Source organism: Salvelinus sp. IW2-2015, unplaced genomic scaffold, assembly GCF_002910315.2.
Source record: "Salvelinus sp. IW2-2015 unplaced genomic scaffold, ASM291031v2 Un_scaffold3193, whole genome shotgun sequence".
NCBI classification, from domain to species: domain Eukaryota; kingdom Metazoa; phylum Chordata; class Actinopteri; order Salmoniformes; family Salmonidae; genus Salvelinus; species Salvelinus sp. IW2-2015.
The window spans coordinates 16,062-23,100 of NW_019944480.1; the positions used below are offsets into that span (position 1 = coordinate 16,062).

At 49.8% G+C, this 7,039-nt stretch overlaps 1 pseudogene; it reads left to right on the forward strand.

Annotated features, from left to right (window-relative positions):
- The window catches only part of LOC112075490 (integrator complex subunit 6-like), a 17,620-nt pseudogene extending 15,340 nt beyond the window's left edge, over window positions 1-2,280 (forward strand).
- The last annotated feature ends 4,759 nt before the right edge of the window (window positions 2,281-7,039 follow it).

The following is a 7,039-nucleotide window of genomic DNA, read 5'->3' on the forward strand; positions in this document are numbered from 1 at the left end:
ATGCCCGTAGCTGTGATGCTTGAGGACGAAGACGTCATGTTATCTCTAGAGATGTTCACATAGAGATACTGTGTAGATCAGCCATGATTCTCTGGATAGTGTAAAGTGGATCAGATGTATACGTTACTGTTTATATATTTGTATGTGTAATCATGTTGCACTGTACTCCGGTATCAAGGTAGTACGACAGCACCAAATCGCTATGATACAAACATTTTAGAAAACCCGTAGTACCGTTTCATATGATACTACCCCCCCCCCGACTTACCGTAGTACCGTTTCATATGATACTACCCCCCCTGACTTACGTAGTACCGTTTCATATGATACTACCCCCCCTGACTTACCATAGTACCGTTTCATATGATACTACCCCCCCCCTGACTTACCGTAGTACCGTTTCATATGATACTACCCCCCCTGACTTACCGTAGTACCGTTTCATATGATACTACCCCCCTGACTTACCGTAGTAAAGTTTCATATGATACTACCCCCCTGACTTACCGTAGTACCGTTTCATATGATACTATCCCCTGACTTACCGTAGTACCGTTTCATATGATACTACCCCCCCTGACTTACCGTAGTACCGTTTCATATGATATACTCCCCTGACTTACCGTAGTACCGTTTCATATGATACTACCCCCCCCTGACTTAGCGTAGTACCGTTTCATATGTAACTACTCATTGTGTTCTTTTCTGATCTACTGTGACAATACCAGCTTCTTTGTCCTGTTCCCTGTGTAGAGTCTGAAACCTCAGGGTTTCGGAACGCCTACACATTCCAGAATGCACCTCCTGGATCAGCTGAGCCGATGAGGAGGAATTGCTCAGCACCACCTGTCTGCTCCGAGGACAGGACACAGGTGGGTGTGTGTGTGTGTGTGTGTGTGTGTTGTGATTCAGTTCCAGAATGAACTGTAATTTGCGTTGAATTATTCTCGCTACCAGTTTTTTGTTGTTGTTAAGGACGAGACTAAGACTGAATTTGAGCCCAAGTCTTCCTGTGTCCTCCTGTCTGTCAAACCAGCTGCACAGTGTGCCCATCGCCCAGATGGGGAACTACCAGGACTTCCTCAAAGCCTTTCCCCAACCCCTCAGACGCAGACCCTGAACAGCCCAAACGCCTGCACACCTTCGGAAACCCTTCAAACTGGACAAGAAGGTAGGACCTGGCTGTCTGCCTGCAGAGATTACCCTCACTACCATTCTCTTCCACTTAGGAGTATCTGAAATCACTCTCACTACCATTCTCTTTCCACTTAGGAGTATCTGAAATCAGCTGGTCAAACCTCCAAACTCTGTATTTGTTTTGAAAACATCCCTAATTGATGGCTGTTATGAGTCGACACATTCCTGGACAAATGTCCGTTGGTTTGGCTGTAACAATGCACAGTGAAGTTGTATAGTACTTTTGTTCATCCTGTCTTCTATTGCTGTTTCTCTAGGGGATGATGATTGACGAGGCCGATGAGTTTGTGACGGGTCCCCAGAACAAGGGCAAGCGCCCGGGGAGTGACTCCAACATGCACGGGATCGGGGGTGGGTGTCCTAAGAGACGGCGGTGCATGTCTCCTCTACTGCGCCCCGGCAGAGCCTATTCGCCCCCCGTCAGCCCTGCAGCCAGCCCCTTCAGACCCCCCCTCGCTGGTGAGATACTCACTCACACAAGCTCTGGTGCCATTGTTGTCAGTGCACCTGTGTGTTAAAACACAAATATTTGAAGTGCTGAGTCTGTAAAAGAAAGTGACAGTATTTTAGTTAGTAATGTTAGTTATGAATTACGGTCCCTGACCCCCCCCCTCCCCCCACAGAGAGCGACCAGAGTGAGTCAGACTCAGAGGCTGTGTTTGGGAACCTCTACAACCCAGAGACGTGTGAGACCGGGACAACGGTCCAACCAGGAGAGATCCTCTCTGGAACCCTTCTAGACGGCCCCGGCCCAGAGAACCGCATGGAGGATGATGCTGATGGGGACACTGAGGAGGAGAACGGGCTTCCCAGGGAGGTGGAGCWCTCAGAGGGCAGTGAGGATGGAGGAGAGACGGGGGGTGTGGTGGAGGAGCAGCGCCCGGCCCGGTACCCCTCCCCCGGGGAACTGAAGAAGGTGATGAACAGCGAGAGTCTGGAGGTCAACACCGAACTACGAGCCCTCATCACCAAGGAGATACGGAAACCCGGGAGACGTACGTAACCAGGGGCCGCCATGCCCACACTCTGCCACGGCAACCAGAGGAAGTTGCCTCACTTTTCCCCAACAACTTAACTTAAATGTAATTGTTATTTTATGGTGAAGCGATTGGTCCTGGTCCAGATGTTTCCAGAGACTGGCTGTGGGCGATGCACGTGAAAGGGGCGATGACGAGAGAGGGCGATGACCGAGAAAGAGGGCGATGACGAGAGAGGGCGATGACGAGAAAGAGAGGAGGCGATGAGACGATGAGAGAAAGAGATTGAGGCGGCGATGACGAGAGATGAGGACGATGACGAGAAAGGAGAGCAGAGGCGATGACGAGAAAGAGAGAGGGCGAATGACTAGAAGAGAGAGGGGCGATGACTAGAAAGAGAGAGGGCGATGACAGAGAAAGAGAGAGGGGCGATGACGAGAAAGAGGAGAAGGGGCGGATGGGAAAAAAGAAACGAGAAAGAGATGAGAGGGCGATGACGAGAAAGAGAGAGGGCGATGCTAGAAAGAGAGAGGGCGATGACGAGAAAGAGAGGCGCGAAGGAGCAGAAAGGAGCAAGAGGGGCGATGACGAGAAAGGAGGCGATGACGAGAAAGAGAGAGGGCGATGACGAGAAAGAGAGAGGGGCGATGACGAGAAAGAGAGAGAGGCGATGACGAGAAGAGAGAGAGGGCGATGACGAGAAAGAGAGAGGGCGATGACGAGAAAGAGAGAGGGGCGATGACGAGAAAGAGAGAGGGCGATGACGAGAACAGAGAGAGAGGGCGCGATGACGAGAAAGAGAGAGGGCGCGGATGACTAGAAACGAGAGAGGCGATGACTAGAAAGAGAGCGAGGGCGATGACTAGAAAGAGAGAGAGGCGCGATGCAACGAGAAACGAGAGAGGGCGATGACGAGAAAGAGAGAGGGGCGATGACGAGAAGATGAGAGAGGGGCGATGACGCCGAGAAAGAGCAGAGGGGCGATGACGAGAAAGAGAGAGGGGGCGAATGAACGGGAAAGAGGAGAGGGCGATGAACGAGAACAGAGAGAGGGGCGAGGACGAGAAGGGCGATGACGAGAAAGAGAGAGGGCGATGACGAGACAGAGAGAGGGCGATGACGAGAAGAGAGAGGGCGTTATGACGAGAAAGAGAGAGGCGTGAGGAAGGCGATGACGAGAAAGAGAGAGGGCGATGACGAGAAAGAGAGAGGCGATGACGAGAAAGAGAGAGGGCGATGACGAGAAAGAGAGAGGCGCGATGACGAGACAAGAGAGAGGGCGATGACGAGACAGAGGAGGGCGATTACGGAAAGAGAGAGGGCGATGACGAGAAAGAGAGAGGGTGATGACGAGAAAGAGATGCGAGGGCCGATGACGAGAAAGAGAGAGGGGCGATGACGGAACGAGAGAGGCGATGACGAGAAAGAGAGAGGGCGATGACGAGAAAGAGAGAGGGGCGATGACGAGAAAGAGAGAGGGCGATGACGAGAAAGAGAAGAGGGGCGATGACCGAGAAAGAGAGAGGGCGATGACGAGAAAGAGAGAGGGCGATGACGAGAAAGAGAGAGGGCGATGACGAGAAAGAGAGAGGGCGGGAGTGACGAGAAAAGAGAGAGGGGCGATGACGAGAAAAGAGCGAGAGGAGCGATGACGAGAAAGAGACAGGGCGATGACTAAAGGGTGATGACGAGAAAGAGAGAGGGCGATGACAGAAAGAGAGAATGGAAAACAACATGAAGCCCACCTAAAAGATTACCTTGAGACCAAAACATCAGTGTTCCTCTTTTTGGCCGCTGAGGTTGTTGGAAACCTTTTAGCAATCTAATTTGAAACCCCCCCTTAGCGATATCAGTTCACCATACCATCACTGATGAGACAACGCGTGCACACAGTATACACTGACAGAGACAGACAGGCCAACAGCTACTCATTTCATTGCTTGGGTTAGTTAATACACTGTATATCCCCCTTCTCTATAGGCAATATCTTCAGCCTGGGTAGGGCTGCAGGTTGGGGCTGAGGGGGTTGGAGGGTGGAGTGGGAGCAGGGGTTAGGTCTGAGGGGCCGGGGAGTGAAGAGTTGTCCATTAGAACCCGTCCAGGTGGTTCATATTGTTGGCCCTGTTATGTATCTCTTCTAGAAAGTTCTCCAGCTGTTCTATCAGCACCCGCTTTCTTGAACCTGAATAGAAGAGAAGAAATGGTCACTGATACAGAACCAGAATACAGTAAAATAGAACATGGTCGCTCGGTAGAATAATAGAACGGTCGCGAAACAAGAATAGAACATGGTCGCTGGTATAGAGTAGAACAGAATAGAAACATGGTTGCTGGTATAGAAGTAGAAAGAATAGACCTGGTCCTGTGGTATAGAAATGTAGAAGAAACAGGATATACAGAGACGGCAGAGTCTTGGTATGAAACTCATTCCTGATCTTTCTTATAAACCTTCAGATATACGACAGACACTTCAGAACAACTTCCTTTAGATTGTTTTTGGGACATCTGTCTGTTCCTATGGTAGTGGAACTCTCTGTTATTCCATTGCGTTTGTAATGGCGCTACAATAGGTAAGGCCAAAAAATGATTTTTCAAATGATTTTTTTAATATATTTTTTTTGATACTTCAAGGGGTCTTAAAAATGTAAAATCAAAATAGCCAAATGATCATTGGTATGACCTTAAAACAATTCCATATAGTTTAGTAGACCCCCCCCCCCCCCCCCCCCGGCGTAGACAGGGCTTCGACACTAACGGGTTAAAAACTGGCAGCCAAACAGGAATACAAAGAGTTCCCAGCTGATGGTGTTCTAGTTTGACTCAGTCTATTTAGAAACTTGTGTTCCTCACCTGGCAGCCTCTTTTATAATGTTCTGGAGGAATATCAACCGGGTGTCAAAACTTCCTTGGATCTGCTTCAGGAAATAGAAGATCTTTTCATAGCTATAAAAAAAAACAGGAGAGAGAGAAGGGAAGAGTCAAGCACAGTGAGAACTTTCCATTCAGGGATTTCAGACCAGACATCATTGGCTATGAGACTAGGTCTAAAGGGTATGATTGGACACAGAGTCAGTGAAGTGAATGACTACTATCCCACAGCCAGTCTATAGACATACAGGCCACAGATGAATGACTATCAACAGCCAGTCTATAGACATACAGGCCACAGATGAATGACTATCACACAGCCAGTCTATAGCCATACAGGCCCCAATGAATGACTATCACACAGCCAGTCTATAGACATACAGGCCACAGATTGAATGACTATCACACAGCCAGTCTATAGACATACAGGCACAGATGAATGACTATCCACAGCCAGTCTATAGACATACAGGCCACAGAGAATGACTAATCCCACAGCCAGTCTATAGACATACGGGCCACAGATTAATGACTATCCCACAGCCAGTCTATAGACATACAGGCACAGATTAATGACTATATCACACAGCCAGTCTATAGACATACAGGCCACAGATGAATGACTGACACAGGCCACAGTTGATGACTATCCCACAGCCAGTCTATAGACATACAGGCCACAGATTAATGACTACTATCACACAGCCAGTCTATAGACATACAGGCCACAGATTAATGACTACTATCACACAGCCAGTCTATAGACATACAGGCCACAGATTAATGACTACTATCACACAGCCAGTCTATAGCCATACAGGCCACAGATGAATGACTGACACAGGCCACAGATGAATGACTATCCACAGCCAGTCTATAGACATACAGGCCACAGACTAATGACATACCATCACACAACCAGTCTATAGACATACAGGCCACAGATTAATGACTACTATCCCACAGCCAGTCTATAGACATACAGGCCACAGATGAATGACTATCCCACAGCCAGTCTTAGACATACAGGCCACAGATGAATGACTATCCACAGCCAGTCTATAGACATACAGGCCACAGATGAATGACTATCACACAGCCAGTCTATAGACATACCAGGCCACAGATTAATGACTACTATCACACAGCCAGTCTATAGACATACAGGCCACAGATTAATGACTACTATCACACAACCAGTCTATAGACATACAGGCCACAGATTAATGACTACTATCACACAGCCAGTCTATAGACATACAGGCCACAGATGAATGACTGACACAGGCCACAGATGAATGACTATCCACAGCCAGTCTATAGACATACAGGACAAGCAATTAATGACTATCACACAGCCAGTCTATAGACATACAGGCCACAGATTAATGATATCACACAGCCAGTCTATAGACATACAGGCCACAGATTAATGACTATCACACAGCCCTCAAGACCAGTGTTTTGCAACCCTGGTCCTCCAGTCCCCTCACCAACCCTGGTCTCAGTCCCTCCCCAACCTGGTCCTCCAGTCCCCTCACCAACCCTGGTCTCCGTCCCCTCACCAAACCCTGTGCCTCTGCTCAGCCCCCTCACCAACCCTGGTCCTCCAGTCCCCTCACCAACCCTGGTCCTCCAGTCCCCTCACCACAACCCTGGTCCTCCCCCCCCCCCCTCCAGCCCCTCACCAACCCTGGTCCTCCAGTCCCCTCACCAACCCTGGTCCTCCAGTCCCCCTCACCAACCCTGGTCCTCCAGCCCCCTCACCAACCCTGGTCCTCCAGTCCCCTCACCAACCCTGGTCCCTCCAGTCCCCTCACCAACCCTGGTCCTCCAGCTCCCCTCACAACGCCTGGTCCTCCAGTCCCCTCACCAACCCTGGTCCTCCAGTCCCCTCACCAACCCTGGTCCTCCAGTCCCCCTCACCAACCCTGGTCCTCCAGTCCCCTCACCAACCCTGGTCCTCCATGTCCCTCACCACACTGGTCCTCCAGTCC